At 34.4% G+C, this 25,495-nt stretch overlaps 1 long non-coding RNA gene across 1 annotated transcript in view; it reads left to right on the top strand.

Annotated features, from left to right (window-relative positions):
- Window positions 1-18,610: 18,610 nt before the first annotated feature.
- The window catches only part of LOC140620226 (uncharacterized), a 74,111-nt gene continuing 67,226 nt past the window's right edge, over window positions 18,611-25,495 (top strand). Inside the window, exon 1 of the long non-coding RNA XR_012020005.1 lies at window positions 18,611-18,778. This is a non-coding gene — a long non-coding RNA (uncharacterized lncRNA). The remainder of the gene's footprint in view (window positions 18,779-25,495) is intronic.

The raw sequence follows: 25,495 nt of genomic DNA, 5'->3' as shown, positions 1-25,495 counted from the left end.
TTCATGTACTTATCCAAATCCAAATAAGCAAACTGCCCATAGGTAAAGTACATGAGAAGAAAGAGAGAAAAAACAAAAAAACAAAAAACAAAAAACAAAAAAAACAGGTTCTGAAGTGGTGGAGTCCTAAGCATTTAATATTTTTCAGTTACTGCCTTTTACATGTGAAAAAGATCTATACTTATGCTGTACATTTAGAGTTTATACATTTCTCTTCTCTTGACATTTTATGAGCCTCACCGTTTTAGCAATAGTCATTTTACCTTTTTGTAACATTCTCCTCATATGTAATCACTCAGTGATAACAACCTTTATACACTTTTAAAGTGGGAACAAATAACTATCACAAATAACTATCATGTAGGATTGTTGTGAGGGTCAAATGAAATGATGCAGATGATAAAGGCATTTTGTAAACTGCCTCGACTTAGGAAAATACTGTTACCCTATGTCATTACCAAATACCAATTGTTCAAAGATGCTTTGGAATAATAATCAAGCCAGTATAAACATTGCTTGTCTAATGATTATTTTACTAATTTGGATTATTTCACTTATTTTGATTATTTCCCCCAAAAGTCCAGTTGAATTATTCCTTAAAATGTGATTATCCAAAAAGCAAAAGAAAAATGTATTTTGACCACTACATTCCAAAGCAAGCACCTCTAATGATAGAGGTATGTAATAAATACTTTCATGATAATTGTCCTTGGCTGCTATGTATCTAGAATTGCTGTCAAGATGCCTGAAATTCTTCTCCACATAATACGTAGTTGATAGAAATATCTTTCTTTTACTTATTCTTCATTTTTATGCATTCCCATGAGAGCCAGTTTTGTAATTCTGCAATATCAAGCATGAAAATGTGAAGTAAAGTGTTAGACTCTTATGACTTTTCTTTGTAATTTGGGATGTGTGTGTTTGTGTGTAGATACACATGCGTATATAATTTTTAGGACATATACTTGAGATACGTTGTGGTAGTGTATATGTAGGCATATAATTTTTCTAGCTCTTTTTAGTATTTCTCTAAACTCTGTGGTATCATATGTACATATATATTTTATATATAATATAGAAATAATATATATAGATGTTATAAATATAAAATTATTTTGTGACTCCTGATAGATTTGGAGCAAAGCTGTAGAGAAATTATGCAAGTGGAGTGCATCTAAGACCAAGTCTTCAGTAGATAATATATTGAAATTGTACCAGTAATTCCAGTTTTACATCATTTTCCATCAAAACTCCCCAATACAAATAGAGCCCCATATGGTGGAAAAGCAAAAGGTGTGGTCATCAAAGGATTTAGAATCTTGTCATAGCTCCGCCGCTAACATGCTATGTGCCTGGGAGTAAATCACTTAAAAACTCTAGCCTTTTCTTGTATTGAGAATGAAAGGATTGGATATGAATATAATCTCTAAACTTTAACATTTGATAATCTCCGATTAGATCCAAATTGCTCTGTGGTTTTTAGTTGAGGTATTTGTAATCTACTTAAGGTCCAAGATATTCAGGAATAGTTTACTTGTCGTGCAATTTGGCTTCCAATTACTATGTAACTTTAAGACTTCCTGAAGCCCACAGACTTAGTCTGTAGTCCATGGGTGGGCTTTAAGGTCTATAAATTCCCTGAAACTGTATTTGAAATGTTTTACATATGTGCTTTCTTTTAGAGAGTATGCTTTAGAGATTTCATTAGGTTTTCATTGCTTTCTTTTAGAGAGTATGCTTTAGAGATTTCATTAGGTTTTCCTTGGTATGTGCAGGTAAAGAGGTTTAGATTTTAAGTATCTAAATAACCCAAACGTGGTAGTTTAATGCTGATGGTTGTGTCTATAAGATAGACATGCATAGGATATATATTTTTTTAATCAAGCATATTTGGCACTATTCTTGGTTCCAGATGACAAGATTGCTGATGTGAGGTCATATCACACTAGGCATGTTTTTGCAAAATTCTACACAATAATATTTATTGTTTCAACTGGTGGTTATTGGCTATTGTGTAGTTACTAAACATTCTTCTAGATTATGAGGAGTCGATTTGAGGAAGATAAATACCAGTAAGTTGGCTGACAAATAGTGAGTGAGGGCAAGACTGACAAATGATGAGATCAAAGTGAGGCAATTAATGGTCAAATTATGTAGGATAAGGTAAGCAACTTGGATTTTATTCCATTGGCAGTGAAAGCCACTAAAGGATTTTCAGAAGGGGGATTTTTAGATTTGACTAATATTTAAGACATAATTCTGCCTACTATGGATAATATATTTTATATGAACAAATGTCTGAACAAAAGAAATATTTAGGAAGCAAACATGATAGCTCAAGATATTGATGCTGTGGCTTGATCTAAGTGACTAGAAGAGTTGCTGAATGACATTATATGGATGTATCAGATCTATTTTTGAAGTAGAGTAAACAGAACTTACTGATTGCTTCAAGATTTGAGCTAAACTGGAATAATAGGGCATTAACAACATTTTTCTTTGCCTTATGTGAAATTCCATAATGATAACAGATTTTAGCTGAAACTAGAAAAGTCAACTTTTTCACCAACTTCTACACAAGGTAGCAAAAACTGAAATTAGATTTGCATTCTTCTAGCAATTATATGAAAGAGAACTTATTTTAATGATTTTATTAATCCCTGAGGGTCCTTGACATTTTTTCAAGGGAATATATAAAGAATAAATTATTTTCATTATAATGCTAAGATATTATTTGCTTTTTTTTAACTGTACTGACATTTGCATTGATGGTACAGAAGCAATGGTGGATAAAATTTCCATTGCCTTAGGTCAAATCAAGGTAGTGGCACCAAAGTGTATCAGTAGTTATTGTATTCTTCACCATAAATACAATAAAAAATGTGTGTTTTGCCTAATAATATCTTTGATGAAGCAGAAAATTAATAACTATATTAGACTTCTGCCTTAAGTGCATACCTTTCTTCGTAGTCTCTATGATAAAATGGGGAGTGTGCAAAAAATCACTTTTGCTGTATAATGAAGTTTGATGGTTGTCTAGATGAAAAGCATTTGTGTAGTTGTTTGAATTGCTAGCTAAACCAAATGCTTTTATCATAGAACACCACTTTTATTTTAAAGATGTGTAACAGACAAACCATGATTATACAGACTTAGGTATTTGGTGCAAAATGTGCCTTTTACTTCAAAGAAAACAACCAACAGTGTTTGTAGTTGGTGATAAAATTTAAGCTTGCCCCTGGAAAATTTCATCTACCACCATCAGTTTGATATCTTCCAAATGACTGAAGATTTTTGTTGAGATTGTTGGAGAAATTAACAAATGTGGTAGTTTTATATTGTATGATAAAATATACCAAAATCTGGAAGATCTTCCTTACTAAGTGGATGAAAGTTTTCAAAATTATTAATGCAAAATCATAGAAGGATAAAAGATCTTTTCAATATGTAATTTAGAACAGTAGTGTTTAATGTAACAGTACAAAATGTACTGATATGCAGTACATTTCAATAAACCATTAAGAAGCTAACACTTGCTGAGTTTTGATGTAGTATAAAACAAAAGTTACAGGTTTCTCAAAAGTCTATGAAAATATTTCTCCTTTTTCTAACTACGCATAATTGTGGAGCTTATATTCAAACAACATATCAAAACAGATTGAGTTCAGAAGCAGATGAAAAATAGCAAGATTATTATATCTATTTTATTTTTTTTAAATTATTTATTTATTTGAGAGAGAGAGTGAGAGACCTTGCAAGTAAGTGCATGCAAATGGGAGGAGAGACAGAGGACAGAGAAAATCTTAAGCAGACCCCATGCTGAGTGCAGAGCCGAACCCAGGGCTCAATTCCATGACCCCAAGGTCATGACTTGAGCCAAAACCGAGTCCCACTCTTAACTGACTTAGCCACCTAGATGCCCCTGTTATATCTATTTTATATCTGTTAAGTCATACATTACAGAGATTTACAAAACTGAAAACAATAACCCTTTTCTCATTAAGTTTTTTACTTTGGAAAATGTAGTTATTTTCATAATTGCAATTTATGGTGACATATAATGGGTCTATTATTAGTATTTTAAATTATTAATACACTTAAATTTTTTTCTCAGTTTTAGTTTCTAATACAGTGCATATTAGAGATGGTATACCTGTAGTTACAACCTACATAGCAAAAGCTCTTTGGATCATTCAGTAATTCCCAAGAAAGTAATAGAATACCAAGACCAAAAATTTTGATAATTGCTATATTGATTAGTACACGTTAAACACCTTAATTCATTGGGCTTCTTATAAGAGATATAAATATAAATATATTATGATATAGGACTCCAAAAAACCTTTAGTCAAGTAGGGTGGAGAGATATAACCACAGCAATTCAATGCAGTATGGCAAAAGATGCTTTGAAATCTGGTTGAATCATCCAACAAATAATTTATTGAACAACTGTCTATAAGATATCTTTAAATAAAATAAAATATTAATTTTAGTTATTGTTTTTCTTCCATTTTCAACAAGGATGCCTATATTTTTTATATTAATTATTACTTAAATGTTGTAAGTTTATTTGATTTACTTAGAATGAAAAGCATAATATCTATAATTGAAAATTTTAAAAGTGAAATAAATAAAAATAATTTGATTATGCAATAATTTTGTTTCAGATACATATTTACTCATCTTTACCCTATTGTTATGGTATTATTTCTTTTTTGTTTGTTATGATATGTTTCTTTTTTGTTGTTCTTTTGAGTTTCTATTTAAATTCCAGTTAGTTAACACATAGTTAATACTAGTTTCAGGAGTAGAATTTAGTGACTCATCACTTACATATAAGACCCAGTGCTCCTCACAATACCCATCACCCATTTAACCCATCTCCTTGTCCACCTCCCCTCTAGCAATCATCAGTTTGTTCTCTATAAATAGTCTTGTTTTCTGGTTTGCCTCTTTTTCCCCCCATATTCATCTGTTTCATTTATTAAATTACGTATATGAGTAAAATCATATTTTATTTGTCTTTAACTTATTTTGCTTAGCATAATATACACTAGCTCCATCCATATCATTGCAAAAGGCAAGATTTCATTCTTTTTGATCACTGAAAATATTCCACTGTCATATACCATCTCTTTATCCATTCTTCAGTTAACACACGTTTGTTGATAATGCTGCTATAAACATTGGGGTTAGTGTATCCTTCAAATCAGTATTTTTGTATCCTATGGGTAAATACCTAGTAGTACAATTGCTGGGTTGTAGGGTAGTTCTATTTTTAATTTTTTGAGGAAGTTCCATACTGTTTTCCACAGTTGGCTATACCAGTTTGCATTCCCACCAGGAGTGTAAGAGAGTTCCCCTTTCTTTGCATCTCTGTCAGCATATGTTGTTTCCTGTGTTGTTAATTTTAGCCATTCTGACAGGGTGTGAGGTGGTATCTCATTGTAGTTTTGATTTGTATTTCCCTGTTGATGAGTAATGTTGAACAACTTTTCATGTGTCCGTTAGCCATCCATATGTCTTCTTTGGAAAAATGTCTGTTTGTGTCCTCCCCATATTTTAACAGGATGATTTATTTTTTGAGTGTTGAGTTTTATAAGTTTTTTATATATTTTGGATACAAATATTTTATCAGATATGTCATTTGCAAATATATTCACCTATTCCATCAGTTGTCTCTTAGTTTTGTTGATTGTTTCCTTTGCTGTGCAGAAACTTTTTATCTTGATGAAGTCCTAATAGTTCATTTTTGCTTTTGTTTCCCTTGCCTCTGGAGACATATCTAGTAAGAGGTTGCTACAACTGATGTCAAAGAGGTTATTATGTTCTCCTCTAGGATTTTGATAGACTCTTGTCTCACATTTAAGTCATTCATCCATTTTGAATTTATTTTGGGGTATGTTGTAAGAAAGTGGTCCAGTTTCATTTTTCTGCATGTGGCTGTCCAGTTTTCCCACCACCATTTGTTGAAGAGACTTTCTCCATTCGATATTCTTTCCTACATTGTTGAAGATTAGTTGACCACATAGTTGTGGGTCCATTTCTGGATTTTCTGTTCTGTTCCATTGATCTATGTGTCTGGTTTTGTGCCAGTACCATTCTGTGTTGATGTTTACAGTTTTGTAATATAGCTTAAAGTCTGGTATTGTGATGCTTACACCTTTGCTTTTCTTTTTCAGGATTCTTTTGGTTCTTTGGGGACTTTTGTGGTTCCATACAAATTTTAAGATTGTTTGTCCTAACTCTGTGAAATATACTGGTGGTAATACAATAGGAATTGCATTAAATATGTAGATTGTTTTGGATAGTATAGATCTTTTAACAATGTTTATTCTTCTAGTTCCATGAGCATGGAATATTTTTCCATTTCTTTCTATCCTCTTCAGTTTCTTTCATAAGTGTCCTATAGTTTTCAGAATACAGACCTTTTACCTCTTTGGTTAGGTTTATTCCCATTTATTTTATGATTTATGGTCCAATTGTAAATGGAATTAATTCCTTGATTTATCTTTCTGCTGCTTCATTATTGGTGTATAAAAATGCAACAAACTTCTATACATTGATTTTATATCCTGCAACTACTAAATTCATGTATCAGTTCTAGTAATTTTTTGGTGGAGTCTTTTGGATTTTCTCCAAAGTATCATGTCATCTGTAAATAGTGAAAGTTTGACTTCTTTTTTTTTTACTGATTTGGATGCTTTTTACTTCTTTTTGTTGTCTGATTGCTGAGACTAGGTCTTCCAGTACTAAGTTAAATATCAACGATGAGAGTGAATATCCCTGTCTTATTCCTGACCATAGAGGAAAAGCTCTCAGTTCTTCCCCATTGCGAATGATATTAGCTGTGGGTCTTTTGTACATATCCTTTATGATATTGAGTTACGTTCCCTCTATCCCTACCTCGTCAAGAGTTTTTATTAAGAATGAATGCTATGCTTTGTCAAGTGCCTTTTCTGCATCGATTGAGAGCATCATGTTTCCTTTCCTTTCTTTTATAAATGTGGTGTATCATGTGATTGATTTGTGAATATTGAACCACCCTTGCAGCTCAGGAATAAATTCTACTTGATCATGTGAATTATTCTTTAAATGTACTGTTACATTATAAGTACATTAAACTTGCTGGCATTTTGTTGAAAATTTTTAGATCCATGTGCATCAGGGATACTGACTTATAATTCTCTTTTTTAGTGGGGTCTTTGTCTGCTTTTGGAATCAAGGTAATACTGGCCTCATAGAATAAGTTTGGAAGTTTTCCTTCCATTTTTATTTTTTGGAAGAGTTTGAGAAGAATAGATATCAAATCTTCTTTAAATGTTTAATAGAATTCCCCTGGGAAGCCATCTGGCCCTAGACTTTTGTTTGTTGGAAAATTTTTGATTACTGATTCAAGTTCTTTGATAGTTATCAGCCTGTTTAAATTTTCTATTTCTACTTGTTTCAGTTTAGGTAGTTTTTATGTTTCTAGGAATTTGTCCAGATTGCCCATTTTGTTAGCATATAATTGTTTTAATAGCATTCTGTTATAATTGTTTGTATTTCTGTGGTTTTGGTTGTGATTTCTCCTGTCTCATTTGTAATTTTATCTATTTGGGTCCTTTCTTTTTTCTTTTTGATAAGTCTGGCTAGGGGGTATCAATTATGTTACTTATCTCAAAGAACAATCTTCTGGCTTCATTGAACTTTAACTATTTGTTGTTTGTTTCTGTATAATTTATTTCTGCTCTAATCTTTATCATTTCCCTTCTGCTGACTTTTGCCTTCATTTGTTGTTCTTTTTCTGGCTCCGTTAGGTGTAAGGTTAGGTTGTATATTTGAAATTTTTCTTGCCTCTTAGGGTAGGCTTGTATTGCTATATACTTCCCTCCCATGACTACTTTTGCTGCCTCTCAAAAGTTTTGGACCATCACGTTTTCATTATTATTTGTTTACATGTATTGTTTTTTTCTTCAATTTCCTGGTTGACCCATTCATTCTTTAGTAGGATGTTCTTTAAGCTCCATGTAACTATGGTCTTTCCAATTCTTTTTCTTGTGGTTGATTTCAAGTGGCATAGCATTGTGATATAAAAATATGCACGGTATGATAGCAATCTCTTTGTATTTGTTGAGGCCTGATTTGTGACCTAGGAGGTGATCTATTCTGGAGAATGTTCCATGTGCACTTGAAAAGAATGTGTATTCTGCTGCTTTAGGATGAAATATTCGGGATATATCTTAAGTCCATCTGGGCCAGTGGGTCATTCAAAGCTGTTGTTTCCTTGTTGACTTCCTGCTTAGATTATCTGTCCATTGCTGTAAGTGGGATGTTCAAGTCCCTTCCTATTATTGTATTATTATCAATGAGTTCCTTTATGTTTGTTATTAATCGTTTCATATATTTGGGTTCTCCCAAGTGTTACAGTATTATTTTTAACATTTAAACATCTTCAGGAAAGTTTCATTCATATGAAAAGCAAAACTTTGAATAGGAATGAAGAAACTAATGACTTCTGTTCACTATTTTTAAGAAGGTAATATATTTCTGTGTTATTTTAACACTGTAATGTGAAATAGAAACCAGACATTTGTCTGACTATTTTTTGTTAATTTGGCATACTAAAAATTGTGAACTTTATTGGAACTTTCAACCTAAATAACTTCAGATGCAATTAGTTAGTGCTAGTCTGTTCAGGTATATAGTAAGTATATATACAGGGAGACTATTCATTTGTATTCTATAACGACTTTGGAGTCAGATAATATGGATCAAGTTTTTCTCATAGGCAAATTTCTCAACCTTTCAAAGCTTTAGTAATCCAATGTGTGAAGTGGTGGTTAATAACACATCACCCTAATAGAACTGGTAGGAAACTAATGTGAAATAATACTGCAATGCATTTATCACAATGTCTGGTACATAAAAAGCACTCCACATGTTAACAACTCTGTGTGTGTGTGTGTGTGTGTGTGTGTGTCTGTGTATCTGTATGTGTGGTGTATATATACATGTCCTAGTATATACATGCATATATGCAGTATATATATACTAGTATATATGCATTTACATATATGATCATACAACCATTTATAGAACTATATATATCCACATATGACCACATAACCACATAAATATATGTATATATAACAGTACATAACAATGATATATGCATCTGCAAAAATGAAATCTTAGTGACTAGAAATATTCACCTTTCCTCTAAATTCCAATTAATCCATTGGAGAAATTTTTTCCTTCTGATTCTTCACTTTTAGCAGAGTCACCTTTAATTTTATCCTTTTTCAAAAGATAGGAAAACAAGACAAACCCGTAATCTCTGCACTGGCAGAATTTACAATCTCATAGAGAAGCCTGAGCATTTTAATCACAGTAATGCAATGGCAGAAATGATAATATGGAACCAACTAGAATGCTCTGAGAGCGCATGGAGAGAGAGGAGCACCTAACGACAGGGGGAATAAGGGATAAAGAATAAATGCTTATTCCAGGGAATAGCATTTATTCTTACTCTCAAAAGATGAGGAGTTGTAATGTGAAGACAGAATGATTTAAGGAGTAGCATTCTAGGCTGAGAAAAGAAAAATGCCGTAACTCAGAAATGTGAATGAGCCAGGTGTGGGCGAGGACCTTGAGTCAGCACACTATAACTAGAACAATGGTTAAGAAACCAGTACCATGGGGATCCCTGGGTGGCGCAGCGGTTTAGCGCCTGCCTTTGGCCTGGGGCGCGATCCTGGAGACCAGGGATCGAATCCCACATCGGGCTCCCGGTGCATGGAGCCTGCTTCTCCCTCTGCCTGTGTCTCTGCCTCTCTCTCTCTCTCTCTCTCTCTCTCTCTCTGTGACTATCATAAATTAATTAATTAATTAATTAAAAAAAAGAAACCAGTACCATGAAATAGTGCAATTTTTAAGAAATTCTTGTACCTAAGCATAATCATATAGATTATGCTTCTGTGGAGAGCGCATGCACACACATATGTGTACATGTATGTATGTTTGTTTAAATTCCACAGTAAATATTGCTGCAGACTCTAGAGGAGGACTTAGTTGAGGGTAAATTTGGGGCAGCTGAGAGCTACAGAAAATGACAGATCACAGACTGTCGCCTCTGTCGTATAATGAATTAGAACTATATCCTGTAGCAGGGAGCCACTGAAAGCTTTTAAGGAGGATGATGGCATTGTCTGAATTTGATTTTAAACATATCACTGTGGTAGTAGAAAGGAAGATGAATTTGAATGAGCTAGACTACTGGCAGAGGGTCCAGTGAAGAGACTATTTCAGTGGACGGACTGGGAGAAAAAGATTAAGATTCACTCTAGAGCAGTGAGAGTGGGGACAGAGGGGAGGGAAAAGTAAAATTGTCAGGAATTGAAGATTGAGTAGATATTAAGTATTTAAAAGCAGAAGAAGTTTAAAAAAGAGCAGAAGTTGTAAGTTAATTCAGATATTCCATTTTTCTGGCAGTGAAATAATGATGCAGCTAACGGTGTTGGGTTCCTGTTTAAGAAGTGTCAAGTAATGAAGTTGGCAGTGTCTGAAACTGGCTTGCAAGAAATAATACATTTTATTTAATAAATTTCCTCTTGCTAACACACTATCAAAAGGGTGACATCTCTGAGGGGAGCTATTATAATGTGATCCAGATATCTCATTTTCTGAAGATCTAGTTTAGAAGGATGGATATATGATATATCCATTGGACTAAAAAAATTAATGTTTGCAGAGACACTTCAACAACTGCTTCATTGCAATCAACTCCTGGCTTGGAAAAGAGATAGTCTCATTTGTCAATTAAAGAAGGATTGATGTGTTTTGCAAGAACCAAAATTGGCCTTCTGTTGTATAAATTAAGGAGACTGACTTGTAAGGGCTACCTTACAAGTCCTCCTAATATAGAATGAAGAGGTGCTAGAAGTCAGGGCCAACTTTTTTTTCTGGAATTCTAAGATGCAGTTTTTACCTCTTTCTGTCTGGATGAATTTTGCTCATGTTTAAGACTGATGTCAGGTGCTATCTTTCTCAGGAAGCCTTACATAATCAGAGTTTGTAGCTTGGATTAAGCACTCCTGATTTGTGCTTCTATAGTACGGAGTGGATGTCACAGCAAATTACTGTGTTCTGTTTGCTTATATAACTGTTGAGGGTAAGGAGTGTCTTCACTAAATAAATATGAGACTTCATATTCCTGCACAAGTAAAATGGAATGGAAATTTTGACCTGAAATGTTTAATAAGGATGTCTGTGCTAAATTTTTAAAAAACCTACTAGAATAAATGTCCACTACAAAAGAAGAACATTTTAATAGATCTCTACTTAAATAAAAGCATCTACAAAAGGCTTTTCTTAAGTCACTAAATGGTAGGCTGTTTATTTGGTAGTGTTCGCCTAGATATTTCTATCACACTTCAGACTGACAACTATTTTACTTTAGAATTCTAGACCTCCTAACATATAATTTCCCATCTACAGCACCCTGATCTCCACTTTTTGAACTATTTCTTCTATTTTCATGAATATAGATCAATTTAAGTAGAAATATTTTGGCCACTTAAAAAAAAAAAACCCCACCTCGTCAATGACAGATAATAGATCCCTGAAATCAGATATTAGACTTTACTGACGCTGTGGACACTCCCTCTCTCACCTGTTCTCTCATCTGTAAATTTATAAAGGCTAATCTCTCTTTTCTAGACCAGCCCCTCTTCCTCACTCACTTTTGCAAGCTTTATTTCTCTGCAAATTTCATAAATATCAGTGTGCTTCAAATTTTATTCTAGTTCCTCTTCTTTCACTCTGAATGTTTTTACAGGGTAGTTTCAGCAATTTCCAAGACCTCACCTATTTCCTATGCTGATGATTCACAGATTTATGTCCATGGTTTATTCAGCTTCCAAGTTGTTCAGGTCTTCTTATATTAGACACAAGAACCACAAGCTTAAGATATCAAAAACTAAGTTTATCTTTACCTATTCTTTCTCATCTGTTCACTGTGTCAGTGAGTGGTATCAAACATCCATATACCTAAGACACATTTCATTACCTTTCTCATCCCCACGCTCAACCAATTGCTAAGGCTTATCAACTCCATCTCCTAAGTAAATAAGCATCCACTTGTTTACATCTCTCCATCCGCAGCATCTAGACACCATTAATCTCATCCTTAGATCATTGTTTATAATTGCCTCTTTCTTCCTATGATTACTCTTCTTTTCCTTCTCACATTTCTTCTTCTCACTAAAACCATGCTGATAATTCTAAAAGGTGAATCTAACAACCTGCTTTCAACCTCCAATTGTCTCCCCACTGCCTTACAATAAAGTCCAGACTCCTTAGGGATATTTAAAGATTCTTTCTAATATAATACCTGATTTCTTCCATTTCAAATTCTACAACTTCCTACTTAATCCTTCATAATCCAATCATACTGAAACTTTAAAGGCATCTGAAAGCATCATGTTTCATCTTCTTTCCAGACCTTTAAACCCATTGGTTAAATTGACATATCTCATCTGAGATGATAAGAAGACGTGTGCTTCTAGTGACATGTAGAAAACAATTTATTGGATTTCTAGTCCAGTCTATTTGAAAAGAAAATCTCAATATGAAATCAACACTTATTCTGTTTAAATAATTTACCTCTCATCTTGTCCCATGCAACTACTCATTCTTTATATCTCAAATTAGGTGTTACTTTATCCTATAATCTATTTGCAGCAAATGAGATATTTTCATGATAGACTCCTGTAGCACCTTTTAATTTATATTTTATTCTTATATTCTTTTAAAAATGCAGGTTCCCTGGACACCCTGAAATCTCAATAAAGAAACGAATGATAATGATCCTCTTTATTGTTGTATCCTCACTACTCATAGTGTCTGGCATGTGTAGAAGCTTAAGGCATTGTTGTTGTTGTTGTTGTTGTTGTTGTTGTTGTTGAAGGCTTGAGAGAGAAGTTAGAGGGAAAACTTTTTTCTATCTTCTTTGGGTTTCTGATGGTATGAATCAAAGTAGCCACTGGTAGCATATACTAAATCAACACACCAACTTTATATTATAATTAGGGAAATTCCTTCAAATCTGGCAATGGTGGTCTCAGAATTATTTTGGGTATTTTGTTTTACCTTTTTCTGTGATTCATGGATAGTTTTAAGGGAAGCTGGAAGAAGATATACCTCAGGGAGAGATTGCTAAGTGTTATTTTAGTCCAGAAGCCTTCAACCCATTGATGTGTGAGCTAGTATTTGGGCATAATTTATTCCTCTCATACTTTAAGTGGAAATGTATTGTCATGTTTGAGCTAACATATTGGAGCCCCTCTGGTTACTTGAAAAGTGCTGGAGAAGACTCCTGACAACTGCATAGAAAATTTACATGTTTGTCATTGTGGGAACAGGATTAGTATTCTTGAAATTCAGGGTCACAGGTTGGAAAAAAATCATAGCAAGAATTAGGGCGAGATAAAATGGAATGAATGAAGATTGTAGCTTGCAAATATTTGATGCCCTACAAGTTAATTGTATCACTAATCTTCTTTCAGTTGATAAAACTGTTTTGGGTAAGATTTTAAAAATACACAAGATTATCTATTTAATGTTCATTAAAAGAAAAGATGTATAGACAGATCATTTAACAAGACTTAATTTGGGGGAAGGGATCAGATATAGTCTCAGTGAGCCCAAGACATGTTAAAATCTAGGTCTTCTATAATTTTTTGTCATCATACAAAAAAAATCTTCTGATACCTTTAAGAATATAATGAAAAGAAAAAAAAAAGAATATAATGAAAAGCATTTCAGCTGGTTCTAGGACCTACGAATTTTTCTCATTGAAAACATAGAGATGTCAATGGTCAGATTTTGTAACTAGTCCCATGTTCTAAATAGTTCCAGATATATAAATCAAGTCTGGGTATCCTGAGGTTTTCATTTGGAAAGTAGACAAAAGAAAAGAAATGTTGTATATCTGTCTTAATCATTCTTTGAGCCAAATTTTTCTTATTTGTTTGTTTTTTAAATGATAAAATGATGATTTTGGAAAGATATAAAGAAGAGAAAAAAAGAACTTTGACCTTCTAATACGAGATGTACTGGAAGTAGGAAAAAGGCATTCTAAATAATGACACGAGAATCTTCTAATGTGCTTCTTTCTACCAAGCCCTCTAGAATACTTTATAATCATCTGATTATTTTTCTTTTTTTTTAAGATTTTATTTATTTATTAATGAAAGACAGAGAGAAAGAGAGAGAGAGAGACAGAGACAGAGACACAGGCAGAGGGAGAAGCAGGCTCCACTCAGGGAGCCTGACATGGGACTCGATCCCTGGTCTCCAGGATCATGCCCCTGGGCGGAAAGCCACCCGGACTGCCCTGATTATTTTTCAAATTAAAGAAATCACATTTATGGCAAACTGATATATAGGACAAGAGCTTTTTATTGAGTTTGAACCATGCACTATTCTGAGTCTTAGAAGTGCAGAAGTGAACTAAATAAGTATAGTCCATATTTTCATGGAGCTTATAGTATAGTAGACAAATAATTATACAAAAAGAAATATATAATTATTTAAATTGTGGTAACTTCTAGGAATTAAAATGCTGAACACTATGAATGTAGATAACTAGAGAATTATTTAATCTGCGAAGGTCCAGTTAGGATCTGAAGGATAACTAGGCATGACACAGTGGCATTCCAGAGGGGAAAGGCTTTGAATTTGTAGGGACCAACCATCATCCATTCAAGAAACTAAATGACAGCCATTGTGGCTGGGGTATAGAGAGAGATGGGAAGAAGGATATGAGACGAAGAGGCAAAGGTTGGCTGGAGCCAGATCATGCAGAGCTTTATGGCCATGTTATGAATTCAAGTCTTTATCCTATTAATAATTGGAAGCCTTGAAGTACTAAAGTAGCACAGCAAGTATACTATAGACACACAGGGTAGAGTGTGTAATATTATTTCCAAAAATATTAAGCAATAATTTTTTAAAAACCTCCATTCTTGAATTGTATTGTTTACTTCTCAAATATTTTAATCCAGGCTAACCCTAGAGAAACTACACAAACATGTGGGAAAAATCCTTCATGTAAACATTTATTGAACAAATATGTTAACAAATATAGATTTAGGACTTTCTAATGATTCCAGGTCCATAAAAAGCACAGGCACTTAGGATCAAAGGGTAAGCAAAACAGACAAAAGCTACTGCTTTCCTGGAGCTCACAGTCTAAAAGGAAAGAAGGGAAAAGTTTTCATGAACTCATGAACTCATAGTAGCAAATGTGTCTGACAAAGCTAACTGACAAGCTGGACAGTCCTATCTGGAGAGAATGGGTAACCTGGATATAGTATCTGTACTTACTTAATGGCACTTTTTTTTTTTTTTCAAAATGATTCAGTTTAACCACAGTGCCCTTTGATTCAGGCATTTGTCAACAATTTGTTGAGGGTTATCAATTTTTAGGCCATGTTGTCTTAGCATGTTGATCAGAAAAATATTGCAACACATCACCTTCATCTTAAAACTCAATGCCAGTATCCTCAGGTATTACTCCAACCTAAGCAGTTCTGTTGTACTTCAGTGCAGGTACTGGAGGTTAAAAAAGAAATATCACTTCATGCTTTTCCCCAACACAATCTGAATTTTGAGCCAATTTTATTTATGCTAAAGCCAAAAAGACAATCTTTGAGAGTATAATGCTTGCTTATGTTGAAACAGTGACAAAACTTTAAGGATATATATACATGAAAGATAATTTTTTAAAAAAAGGAAAAGATAAACATGGATACTCAAGCCTTCATGACTACCGTAGAGTAACTTTACATGTGGGAGTAAAAGGTGTTTTTATTTTGAACATTAATAATTTGGGAGATTCAATCTTATCACAATTGCATAATTGTATGCTTGTGGCTATAGATCACACTGGCTGACTGTTATATTTCATAATACTAGTAGTATTCTACTAATAGAAATAGCATTTATAGTTTATCAAGTGCTTGCTATAGAAACTTTGAATTTTGTTTTTAGTCCTTGTAACAACCTTTTTTTTTTTTAAAAAAGATATATTTGGGATCCCTGGGTGGCGCAGCGGTTTGGCGCCTGCCTTTGGCCCAGGGCGCGATCCTGGAGACCCGGGATCGAATCCCACATCGGGCTCCCGGTGCATGGAGCCTGCTTCTCCCTCTGCCTGTGTCTCTGCCTCATTCTCTCTCTCTCTCTGTGACTATCACAAATAAATAAAAATTTAAAAAAATAAATAAAAAAATAAAAAAGATATATTTATTTATTTATTCATGATAGACACACATAGAGAGAGAGAGAGAGAGAGAGAGAGAGAGAGGCAGAGGGAGGCGTAAGCCCCATGCCAAGAGCTCGATGCGGGACTCGATCCCAGGACTCCAGATCGCACCCTGGGCCAAAGGCAGGCGCCAAACCACTGAGCCACCCAGGGATCCGCTCCTTGTAACAACCTTAATGAGGTAGACATCACAATACCTTTATTTAGTTGAAGTAATCCCAGAAATACAAGAGATGGGGCTGGAATTCAATAATTTAAAACAATTGTGCTTTTTGTACTTTCAAAAAGAGACTAAGTGAATATGGTATCATTAAAATGGTAGCAGACATTTCTTGCAATGGTTTTCACTTTATGTAAGGCCATGTTCTACATGTGCTCTTTAGAATTCCCTGGTAGCCTGTCCGATAGGTTGCAAAACTGACCCAAATTCTTCATCTCCCCCTATATCTATATACCCTTTTCCATATTTTTTTGTCGTGCCCTATCACTATGGGCAATGTAATATATCTGCTCCTTGGCACCCAATCAAAAGTCTGACATAAGTTGAGACTTACATCAGGCTTGCTCTTTGGACTGCTTTCTCTTGTCCTATTCTCACCATGAGAACAGCTCCAGCCAGTCTGCTGGAGGATGAAAGACACCTGGAGCAGGCTGAGTCACCACAGTTGCTCCAGCTGAAAACTAGCCAACCCCCAGATATGTAAATGAATCCAGTCAGGATACAGCAAAGCTGCCTGGTTGACCACCAACAGACCAATGATATGTGAGCAATAAGTACAACGATGTGTGTCACTGAGGTTTTGGGGTCACTTTTAATGCAGCATTATTGTGGCAACCAATAGCTAAACATATGAAGTCATCATATATATATAATGAGGGTGATATCCTTAAAAATCAACATCATCATTTTTGGCTTCAGCCCTTCATGCACATGATGGCCTTAGAGAGGTGTCTCTCAGAATCATGGCTTATATCCCCTGCACAAAGTTCTCTGAAATGCAGACTTGGATATTGAGCTTCCAAAAGTCTGCATTTGGGTGTCTAAGTGGACAATTCTAACATATTTAAGTTAGAACACTTCCCTCCTTCTGCCCCTGGGTCCATGCAAAACCACTTTCCTCTGTTTTATACATTTCAGTAAGTGGCACTATCATTGATCTTTTTACTCAGGACAGTACTAGTCACTTTTGACTCAATCTGTATTCAAAAGATTAGTAAATTCTTTCAGATTATACACCAAATCAGCACTCCTCTATGCTATCTTCTATCACTTAAATGACTGCCATAGCATCTGAACTGCTATCCCAACCTCTACACTAGCCTTGATATAAATAAATAATCCTCACCACAAATCCGTTTTTTTAAACTATAAATTCTATCCCATTACTTTACTGCTCAAAGCCCTTCATACTCAAAATTTAATGTCCTTAGTGTGGGTTATGAGACATTGCATATTCTTTTCCCCCAACCTCCATCTGTTTTCTTATCCCTACTTCCACATCATTTAACTCCCCTGCTTGCTTATTAGGTGCTAGGATGCTGGCACTCTTGCTTTATGTCAAGGGTATACATATCAAGTTTATTCCCACTTAAGGGCATTTGCATTTGCAGTTTCCTCTTCTGAGAATGAACTTTGCTCAGATATTTGCCTGACTCATTCACCTACTTCGATCAAATCTCTGCTCTAAATGCCTCTACTACAGAGACGCATCCTCTGCTGACTTTAAATAACAACCCCAAACACATCACACATATATGTGTACATGTATATACATATATATGTTTTCTTTTTTAGTCTTCATACTCCATATCTCACTTGAATGTAAGCATAATGAAGTCAGCGATTTTGTATTGTTCATGACTGTAACTCCCAGCCCTAAAGTAGGGCACCTTTCAATACGGTTAATAAATAATAGCTGAATGAATGAATGAATGAATGAATGAATGTGTAAATATTATAGAAATAGCCCCAGTAGCTGCTACTCCCCTCTCCATAACAGATGCTAATATTCACAAAGGATCTGTGTTTTGGTTAATTGTAATGAGCTAGTCTAGCTCTTTTCTACCACAACAGCTAGAACCAATCCAAGGAACAAATCACAAATAAAAATAAGATAAACAATTAACTCTGGTGGCATCCAGGTTAACTGTATCTTCATGTTAGGCGCATTGAAGATTAGAGTATGCTGTTACAGGGCATGAACCCACATATAATAGGAGTTGCAGATTCAAAGCTGTGGTTCTGCGATGTTTGAGGTTTCCATGGGAACAATATGATTTCGTGTTCTGTTTAGAAGCTTAAAATATGTGGTGGCAAGAAAGCGCTTCTTAACATACCACGTGAGGGTGATTCAAAAGATGAAAGCCTATAAAAATTAATGGTCAGAGAAGAATGTGGACCAGTAAATCAACAACCACATTATTAAAAACAGAGGAAATATAATTGGCTGCATATGGTGACACTATAACAAGGCAAGAGTCATTGTACAGTTTAAGTCATTTAAATATTTATATAGAAACCTTGATGACTCAATGGAGGGAGCAACTGATATGTCAACAGCCTTAGAGAAATGAAATCTTTCCTTTATAATACTTTCCATGACATCCAATTAGCTATTAAGAAAATGGCTTAACAGTGAGAACAGGTAGCTAAAATAAAATCGTCCTAATGAATTAGCACCATCACATTTGCTTAAAAGTAGAGCAGGCTTTGGATATAATAGACTCTAGCCTAGAGAGATCTAGAGGCCAGGTAACAATTCAGATGCACATTTGAATTTCACTTAATTGCCTCATCTTCTCAGGATTTCAAAACAGAAAGAAAGCAAAGCTTAATATCTTTACAGGTCATTATGTAATATGAAGAAGAAAATGTTAATGTATACACCTACAAAAGATCTTTGTAGAAATTTTATGTTTTCTGTATACTACCACAATTTTGAAGATTTCTGGTAAGGCTCAGAAAAGATTCAGAGAACCATAAAAATGCTCTTATAATTCTGCTTGGTCAAATGTTTACTGGCCTACAAAAGTGTTATGACCTTTTCTGAAACTTACCAACATTTCAGAAACAAAATATCACTGATAGAAAAAGTTGAAAAGATCTTTCAAAAATGTTTCTTGATGTTTGACTTATTCAAAAGTAGATTTTTCTATTTTGGGGGATAAGTAGTGGTATATCTAGACAATGGAATATTATTCAGCACAAAAAGAGAAATGAGCTACCAGGGTGTTAGAAGACTTGGCATAACCTTAAACACATATTACTAAGTGAAAAAAAAAGCACCAATATGAAAAGTCTACATACTATAGGATTCCAACTCTATGACATCCTGGAAAAGGCATAACCATGGGCAGTAAAAAGAGCAGTGGTTGTCAGGAGCTTTGGGGAGGGATGAATAAATGGAGAACAGAGGACTTTTAGGACAATGAAAATACTCTGTGTGATACTTTAATGATGGATATATGCCATTATACATTTGTCCAAACACATAGAATATACAACACCAAGAGTGAACCCTAACGTAAACTGCAGACTTTGGGTGACAATGATGTGTTAATATAGGTTTATGAATTGTGACAAAAGTACCTCTCACAGGGGATGTTGATAATGGAGGAGGCTCTGCATTGGTGGGGACAGAGAGTATGTGTGAAATCTCTGTATATTTCCCTCTGTTTTGCTGTAAACCTAAAACTTCTCTTTAAAAAGTCTAAATTTAAAAAAGAAGAATATATGTATTCATCTTGTGCAGCACTATTTCCCCAGTGCCTAATGGAAGGCTTGACAAATTGTGTTTAATAAATTCCTATTAAATGAATTAATGATTAATTCATTAGGTGGACTTGGTTTTAAATCCAAACTCAACCACTTTCTTGATGGGTAAATATGAACAAATTATTCCTGTAAACCTCAAATTCCTCATTGAAAATCATGATGTAATAATATCTCATTCACTGAACTTTTGTGAAGAGCAAGTCATGTAGTATGTATGGATGTGCTTTGTTACCTATAAAGTGACTCAGAAATATCAAAAACCATAATTATCATGTGTGCTCTGAGGATCAAAGCATGTTAGATTTCCCCAACATCAAACCCAATTATGATATGTCTGCCCTCAACCATATAAACTCTCAAGACACTTTCAGCCTTCATCTCCCAACACAGCCAGACTGGCAGAGAAAGTTTATTCCCAACCAGCAAAACGTGTTCTGAAATCTAGAAAAGCTCAGCATAAACTGCAAGATGACAAACTAGTCTTTCTAAATGTGTGTGAACATACTAGAGAATAATAAGTGTGTGCATCCTATACTTGCACATTGTTCAGCCCATCATTAAATGAATGATACCATCCAACTTTGGGACCTTTCTCTAACTCTAGAGTTATCTTATATACTATAGCTCCCTAATTTATGCCTCAAGATCTGCCATACATTTCTCTTGTCTCCTCTGCTCTGCAAATATGGATGCCACACTCTATCCACAGGAAGTTCTAGCTGATACAGAAGAGTATATAGTATAGACCATTTTGGGTTCTTTGCTTTAAATCATATAAATATCTGGTACATTGGAAAAGCTATGGCCTTAAAAGTTAAACATGGGTGCCCACTTCCATATTTATGGTATTTAAAGCAGGTAAAGCAAGTTTCAAGTCAGTCTAGCTTTCAGCTAAACATTGTGCCTTGCTCAGATGCCCAGAATGAGACATATATTTGAGATGGGAGGAGACAGTGGGGGAGGTGATACCGGAGCTCCAAAAAAGAAATATGTTAAAGGTGGCACAGTATTGCATTTTGACTGCTCTGAAGGTATGATATCTATAAAACTATGAGGTACGTCCCTAGAGAGTCTGTGTAATAATACGTGAGTCCCATTTTAAAAGGTAGCATCAGACTTCCCTTCACCCAGCTTGCCTGTCCCCCACCCCTTTCCCTCTTGCATCCATCAGTTTGTTTGCTGTGTTTATAGTTCTGATTCTGCTTTTGTTTGTTTACTCATTTGCTTTCTTTTTTAAAAATTCTGCATATGAGTGAAGTCACATATGAGTGAAGTATTTGAGATAAGGCTTCCAGTTAGGAAAGACTAAGTCACGGTGATAAAAGCCATAGCATAGGGAATATAGGCCTTTATATTGTAATAGTGTTCTGTGGTGACAAATGGTAGCTACATTTGTGGTGAGCATCGCAAACATATAGAGATGTTGAATCATTATGTTGTATGCCTGAAACTAACATTAATGTTTTACATAACTATATTAAAATAAAAAAAATTAAATAAAAGATAGCATTAGAAACCAGCCTGAATGGTAATCCATAGGCCCAAATCATAACGATTGTATTAAAAAGTGATTGTAGTAGTTGAAAACTCTGTAAATTAATTTTTAAAGAACATGATTTTTAAATGATACAAAAAAAAGATCTTATAAACATATTTTAGCTTATGAAGTGACTGCTAAAACAACTTACTTTAAAAATTGATAGCCAAAGGGAAAAAGATAAGTTTTTACCTTCCATTCATGTAGAAATTCTGGGGTAACCTAATAGACCCACTTAACCAGAAAAATCTCATCTTTCTAAAAACAAAACAAAACAAAAAACAAACAAAAAAGGGAAAGAAAAAGAAAAAGCCAATCTAAAAACATAGAAGGAATGGTAGAGCTAAAAGACCATCATTCTGTAACCCCTAAAAAGATAGACATATGCAAGATTTATCAACTGGTCTAAAAAAAAATCAGAGATTGGATGAAGAATATCCAGAGATTTGTTCCACTATAGCTACCCCATGGATTACTGTCTAGATTCTAGACTTAAAGGGAAAACGATAACTGAAATGGAGAGATCAGATTGTTGTCATTGTCATCCTGAAGTCAATCTTATTATCACTAATGATGACAAATAAGAGTTAAAGTATCTCTGGATTAAACATAATACCCAAAATTGCAACATCCTTAGGATATATTCTGGCTGAGATTGTTGAGCTTGAATCCATCAAGATTTAGACCTAAATTTATATTTCCCAGTTCATAGGAAATGTAGGAGTAGAAGATTAAGCTAAAGATGAGCACAAGGAAGCAATTAAACTTGTGCTGTACAGTAGCCTCTAGCCACATATGGTGGCTATTTAAATTCTAATTTAAATTAAATTTTAAAAATAAATTACAAATTCAGTTGCTCAGTCACTCTAGCTATATTTCAAGCGTTCAAGAACCATAAGTGCTTTGTATACCTTATGGGTTAGCATAGATACGGAAAATTTCCATCATGACAAAATATTTTTGGACAGTTCTGAAAAAGATAATCAGAAGCTAATACTTTCCATGGCTGTATCTATTCAATAAATCAGTGTCATGAGAAAAAAAGAAACACTGTATGAGATTATAAAACCGTAGGGCCATATAATAAGCAGATTGCATCTGGTTTGAAAAGCTTAAAAAATTTTAGGGACATCCAGGGAAGTTTGAATATGGACTTAATATTATTAGATAGAGTGAAAATGTATTAATGTAATAGGGTAAATAAAGTGCAACCAGTGGTCAGCTCAGGTTGGTGGGAGTATAGTGCTTTATTTTCTCTCTCTATATATATAAATTTTATATATATATAAAATATATATTTTTTCTATATATATATATTTTATAAATGTATTTATATTTATATTAACATATATAATATAAAATATATGTATAGGACTTTTGAAATAATAAAAGAGCTATTTCAATGTTCTTAAAGGTGATGTTGCTAACATGCCAAGAAGAAATTTCAGCTGCTACTCTTGAACTTGGTTTATCTTTGCTTGCATCACTTACAGTAAAGGAGAAGAACCATCAGAGAAAGATCCAGGCAACCTGAAAAAAAGTCCAGGCCAAACAGGGATGCAAAAACCTTGGAACTTAGTTATATAAAGGAAAAGAGTTTAAAGTAAATATTGAAAGAGAATACCTTACAAACAGTAACAAAAACAAAGACTGAAAATAAATACAGGTGTACCCTGTATTTATTGCACTTCACAGATTTTGTGTTTTTTTGCAAATTGAAAGCTTGTGGTAACTCTAAGTTGAACAAGTCTATTGACACCATTTTCCCCCACAGCATTTGCTCACTTCATGTCTCTGTCTCACATTTTAGTAATTCTTGCAATATTTCAAAATTTTTCATTATTATTTGTTATGGTGATCTGAGATCAGTGATCTTTGATGTTACTATTGTAATTGTTCTGGGGTACCACAAGCCATACCTATATAAGATAACGAACTTAATTGATAAATGTGTGTGTTCTGACTGTTCCATTAATTGGACATTCCACTGTCTCTCCCTCTCCTTGGCCTCCTTATTTCCTGAGAAGCAACAATATTGAAATTAGGGGAATTAACATCCCTACAATAGCCTCTAAGTGTTAAGTGAAAGGAAGAATTGGATGTCTTTCATTTTAAATCAAAAGCTTGAAATGACTAATTCTAGTAAGGAAGGTACATCAAAAGCCAAGATAGGCTACAATTTAGGCCTTTTGTGCCAAACAGTTTGCCAATTTGTGAATGCAAGGGAAAGGTTACTTTTCCCTTAAAGGAAATTAAAAGTGTTACTCCAGTCAACACATGAATAATAAAAAGTGAAGCAGCCATATTGCTCATATGGGGATAGTTTGAGTGGTCTAGATAAAAGATTAAACCAGCTACAAAACTCCCCAAAGCTAAAGTCTAATCCAGAGCAAGGCTCCAACTCTTTTCAATTCTATGAAGTGTGAGAAAGGTGAGGAAGCTGCAGAAGAAAAGTTTGAAGCTAGCAGAGGCTGGTTCATGAGGTTTAAGGAAAGACATCATCTCTATGAACATCAAAGTGCAAGGTGAAGCATCAAGTGCTGATGTAGAAGCTACAGTGACAGAATATTTAGCTAAGATAATGAAAGTGGCTACATTACAGAACAGATTTTTCCATGGAGATGAAACAAACTTCTGTTAGAAGAAAATGCCATCCAGAATTCTCCTAGCTAGAAAGGAGGAGCCAATGCTTGGCTTCAAAGCTTCAAAGAACAGGCTGACTCTCTTGTTAGGGGCTAATGCAACTGATAACTTTAAGTCAAAGCCTCTGCTCATTTACTATTCTGAAAATCCTAAGACTCTTAAGAATTATGCTGAATCTACTCTACCTGTGCTTTATAAATGGAACAACAAAACCTGCATGACAGCATCTATATTTACTGAATATTTTAAGCCTACTGTTGAAACCTACTGCTCAGGAAAAATATTTTCAAAATATGACTGCTCATTGACAATATACCTGGTCACCCAAGAGCTCCGATGGAGATGTACAATAAGATTAATGTTGTTTTCATGCCTGCTAACACAATATCCATTCTGCGGTCCATGGATCAAGGAGTAATTCCAACTTTTTTAAAAAAGATTTTATTTATTTATTCATGAGAGACAGAGAGAGAGAGAGAGGCAGAGACATAGGCATAGGCTCCTTGCGAGGAGCTCAATGTGGAACTTGATCTATGGACCCCAGGATCACACCCTGAACTAAAGGCAGGCTCAACCACTGAGCCACCCAGGCATCCCAATTCCAACTTTCAAATCTTATTATTTAATAAATATATTTTGTAAGATATAGCTGCCATATATACTAATTCCTCTGATGGATCTAGGCAAAGAAAATTGAAATTTTTCTGGAAGAGATTCACCATTCTAGATAACATTATAGTGGTTCGTGGAAAGAGTCAATATATCAACATAAACAGGAGTGTGGAAGAAGCTGATTACAGCCCTCGTGGAAGACTTTGAGAGGTTCAAGACTCCAGTGGTGGAAGTCACTGCAGATGTGGTGGAAATAGCAAGAAAACTAGAATTAGAAGCAGAGTCTAAAGATGTGACTGAATTGCTGTGATCTCATGATGAAACTTGAACAGATGAGGAGTTTTTCTTAAGGATGAGCAAAGAAATTAGTTTCTTGAGATGGAAAGTACTTCTGGTGAAGATGCTATGAAGATTGTTGAAATCACAATAACAGATTTGGAATATTACATAAGTTTAACTGATAAAGCAGTGGCAGGCTTGAGGAGGATTGAATCCAACTTTCAAAGAAGTTCTACTGTGGTTAAAATGCTATCACACAGCATCACATGCTACAGAGAAATGGTTTGTGAAAGGAAGAGCCAATTGATGCGGCAAACTTCATTGTTGTCTTATTTTAAGAAAT

The sequence above is a fragment of the Canis lupus genome, chromosome 28 (genome assembly GCF_048164855.1).
Source record: "Canis lupus baileyi chromosome 28, mCanLup2.hap1, whole genome shotgun sequence".
NCBI lineage: Eukaryota > Metazoa > Chordata > Mammalia > Carnivora > Canidae > Canis > Canis lupus.
Note: the sequence above shows the minus strand (reverse complement) of the source record. Positions and strands in the feature narration are given on the sequence as shown.